At 43.5% G+C, this 4,594-nt stretch overlaps 1 pseudogene; it reads right to left on the bottom strand.

Annotated features, from left to right (window-relative positions):
• Positions 1-3,714: 3,714 nt before the first annotated feature.
• Positions 3,715-4,594, bottom strand: part of LOC102825307 — a 10,925-nt pseudogene continuing 10,045 nt past the window's right edge.

Raw genomic sequence — 4,594 nt, forward strand, 5'->3', positions numbered from 1 at the left:
GGCAGTGTTTCGTTCTGCTGTTCATAAGATCTCTAAGAGTTGGTACCAACTCGATGGCACCTAAGAACAACAACAACCAGCTGTTCTGTGGGAGAAAGATGAGGTTTTCTGCTCCCATAAAGATTTGCAGCCTCGGAAACCCTCGGAACCGACTCCAAGTTATTTAACAACAGCCGCAACCTAAAATGAGGGGGGGATAAAGGCACGAAGTGGCTGGCTTACAAGCTTTCAAGAGTGAGCTTAGTTTCAGAGTGTGTGGGGGAAGGTAGAATCCCCACTGAATAGTGTTCATCTTCTCTGGACAGGTCTGGTGAAAGGAGATGGGGATAAGATTCTTATGATTCAATAGTGAGTAATTGTTATCATGACAAATTGTGACTGTCACAATTGTAAAGGTAAAAGTTTTGTAACAAAAAGGGGTGATTAGAGCATGAATGGAATGTGTGACCCTATGCAGAGGAGCAGCTACATCAGAGATGGTGACATGGAGAGATAAAGCAGCTGAGGACTCTAGACTCATGGAAAGAGAAAGGCTGTGTACTGGCTGCCCAGAGGCAGGCTTGCAGAATGTGCCCTTTGATTGTTTAAATGATTGTATATTCATGATTGTATCTGTGTTCATTAAAAAAAAAAAAAATCCAGAGGGAATAGAAGCAAATATTGTTGAATGATGATGTGTGGAGGGGATTGTAATCATTGCAATGTCATGAAATCCGATAGGATGAGTGTAAAACTGATGTTCACTCATGTAAACTATCACTCAATTCACAATAAAAACTTAAAAAAAGGAGAGAGATAAGATACAGTGTCCTCCTTTTTGTCATTAAGATGAGACAGTTAAGAAAACAAGAAGAGTTTATTCCTTTACAAGCAACAGGGAGTGTGAATGTGAAGCAGGAACATGGAAATCAAGCACTTTGTAAATGAAGGGCACTACAGATGTTCCATTTGCAGTGTTTGCTTCCCTCAGTTCCAGTCATCACTGCCACAATCATCCCGGAATGAATTCCCAGTGGAAATAACAGCAGGATAGGAAATATCATAATCTTCAAGGAATAAATTTCTGTTTCTTGAAGAATATGTTAGGAACATAGATGTAGAAATACTTTCAAAGAGAAATGCTGTGTATTAGGCACAAATGTTAATGCAAAAGAAAACCCAATATATAAGTTTTTCATCCTTTACAAAATACGCAAAGATACAAAGAGAGTCCAAATAGTCTTCTGTGCCTTTTAAACCTGTAATCAAGTAATTGGGCAACAACTGGGCTTCTTGGTTTCTAGTTTTTTTGGATCTATGCTTTGTTCTATGGGATAAAAATATTTTCATCATGTTCTGGACAATACTTTGAAGGTCAGACTGGTAAAAGTAAAAGTTCCAAGAAGTGATTTATGGGCACCACTTCATACTAGTTGTTGTTGTTAGTGTACTGTGGAGTCAGTTCTGACTTAGAGACACCCTGAATAGGGTTTCCAAGATTGTAGATCTTTATGGGAGCAGAAAGCCTTATCTTTCTTCCATGGAATGGCTGGCAGTTTCAAACTGTTGACCTTGAGGTTAGAAGCCCAACTTATAACCACTACACTACCAGAGCTCCTTTCATACTAGTTGGAGTAAAAAAACCCAAAAAACAAAAAACAAACACTGATTCTTGGTTGATTCCTGGAGGGAGTTGCCACTTGGATGGGTCATTATGAAATACTGATATGTTTTGCCTATATTGGTGTGTTTTGTGTTCTGACTCACACCCTCTGAACTTGAAGCTATGCTACTGCACATGTTCTGTGCAGTTTTGATCAGCTTTGAACTGAAAGTCCTTCACCTCAAGCTTGCAATTCATTCACATCTCTCCCACCTCCACAGAACGAAGCTCTATGAGGACTGGGGTCTTCTCTTTCTTCATGAGCTTTACACTTCCAATGCTTTTAACTGGATCTAGTCCAAGGATCCCTGGTGGTACATTGGGCTAAAGATTGGGCTGTTCTCTGAAAGATTGGTAGTTCAAACCCACCGGAGGTTTTGTGGGAGAAAGATGAGACTGTCTGCTCATTTGTTGTTCTTGTTCTTGTTAGGCACTATCAGCTCGGAACCAACTTCAAATACCCCTGGAAACCCTGTGGGGCCATTCTGCTCTCCCCTCCAGTCACTATGAGTTGGAATTGACTTGACAGCAATGGGTTGTTCTTTTTGGCACAAGTGTGGAATATACTAATGGATAAGCTAATTCTTTTGAGAAATGCCTTTGGCACACTCATGTGAGAATTTCTTCTTACCTATATGGAGGCAAAGGAGCTCTGGTAGTGTAGTGGTTATGAGTTGGACTGCTAATTTCAAGGTCAGCAGTTTGAAACTACCAGCTGTTCCACAGGAGAAAGATGAGGCTTTCTGCTCCTGTAAAGATTTACAGCCTCAGAAAGTTGGATTAACATCCAACTCATAGCAGGGTCGCTATGGAACCGACTCCATGGCACACCCCCACCATACTGCAGCAAAGATTAATAAACTTTTTCTGACTTTTCCTGTCTCAATGACTTATGAATCTCTACATCTTTGGAGCTCTAAGGGGAAAAAGAAAAGAGAAAGAATTTTTTTTTTTTAAATGCATAAAAACATTCCTTTGAACCATCATTTCCCCCCTCTATTTCCCCTAAATTTTGTTATTTCAATTTTTTTTTTTTTTTTTTTAATGCATAAAAACATTCCTTTGAACCATCATTTCCCCCCTCTATTTCCCCTAAATTTTGTTATTTCAAATCAGGTGAACATTTCCTGGCTTGTGAAAAAAATTAAGGAAGTGTTCAATGCTGAAGACCTAGGCCTAGGGTGAGGGAACAAAGGGCATGGCCCCTCAGCAGGCAGAAGTATTTCCTAAGTTAGTGCTAAGGAGCTAGGACTACTGGGTGGGACCCTTCGTGATGTTGGCAGTTGTGTGGAATAGTCCTTGGAACCCAATTCTGTAGCAGGCAGGACAGGGGTGCTGTCCCCACAAGGAGACAGCCAGCAGAAGGAGGATTTTAAATACACAGACACAATCAAGGCATGGAATCACTGGAGGGTAGGGAGTAGGTAGGCACTGATCGGGAATTGACAGTTTTAAATAGTTTTCCCCAAACTAAGAGAATGAGCAGGTGGACTGTGACCTCCAGAAATGGTGGTGCCTCATGATTCTTTTGTTTTTTCCATTGGGACCTTCAGGTAGTTGAGGTGGAGTGGGGTGGGGTGAGCAGGAGGCTTGTCCCTGTAGACATTTAGATTTGGGCTAGGTTGGAGATGTGTTGGGTGAAATTAGGACTCTCAGACTGGAGGTGCGTAGTTGCCCCTCCAACTACAGGTCTTGGAGACTCAAGCATGTGCTAATCTTTCCAATCACAGAAAAAGTCAATGGTTAAAAACCAGAACAAATGCCCAGGAAGGAGGTACCGTGGCTATCTCAGCCACTCAGACAAGGGCAGGCTTCAAATAGGAAGGCCTGTGACAATCCTTCCCCCCAATTTTTTTGGAGCAGAGGGAGGGATGGGGGAGCAAAGACCACAGAGAGGAAAGAAGGAAGGAGCAGCCAGAGGGCACAGGTAGGGAGCCTGGGCCTCTTGCCTCCATCTTCCTCAGGGGTTAGGGGGAGCAGAGTCAGCAGCTGGCCCATCCTGCCGGGCCCCACTGTCCTTCAGAAGAGATGCAGTCCTTTAGATTGTTCTTGCTGATGACGTGGTGACAGCATCAAACACAAACTGCACACGTGATGTGCGTGTACATCTCCTTGGTGTCATTGAGCTTGCTCAGGTCCTCAAACTTGCTCTGAATGTAGCTGGCTGCCCTGTTGTATTTGTTAGCCCCTGTGTGTTCAGGGAAGCAGATGGTCAAGGGGTTCTTTGTGATTTCCTAGAGCAAGTCCTTTGTCTTATGGAAAAGAATGATGGATGTGTACGTGAACTGATTGTTGCAGATGTTGTCATACAACTTCATGATTTCATGTTTGCGGTTCATCTCATCTGCAGTCAGTGCCAGGTCATAGGCTCTCAAGGCCATATAAAAGAGTATGCTGTGATGTGTTCAAAGCACATGATCCACTTTTTTTGCTTAGACTGCTGACCACTCACATCAAATATCTTGAAGTGTAGGCGTTTGAAGTTGAGGTGCCTGTGGTCTTCATGCGGGTCTGCAGCACGTCCTGCTGCATGGGAATGTAATCCCTCTGTGTGTTGTGCTCCAGGTCATTCAGGTAGTAAGTGGCCAAGTTGTTGAAGTAGCATTCTCTTGAGGAGCGGCAGCAGGACTGCACACCATAGTCAGCCCAGAGCCTCCAGATGACACCAGGCAAGTTCTCCAGGAGAATGCCTTCCTCCTCAGTCATGTATCACAATGCAAACAGCTCCCTGGCATTGGCCACTCGGTATGGGTCGGCAAAGTCAATCTTCAGGTTGCTCATGGCCTTGACGATGGCCACAAGGGATTGGATAGTTCCTGTAGACCACGCCTGCTACTACCTGCATTCCTCCTTTGAGTAGCCATCCTCCTCATGGATGATCTCTAACTGCTTGACAATTGTACTCTTCCCTGACTCTCTAGCACCCAACAACAGCAACTTCCCTTCCTTTCT

The sequence above is a fragment of the Chrysochloris asiatica genome, unplaced genomic scaffold (assembly GCF_000296735.1).
Source record: "Chrysochloris asiatica unplaced genomic scaffold, ChrAsi1.0 scaffold00019, whole genome shotgun sequence".
Lineage (NCBI taxonomy): Eukaryota > Metazoa > Chordata > Mammalia > Afrosoricida > Chrysochloridae > Chrysochloris > Chrysochloris asiatica.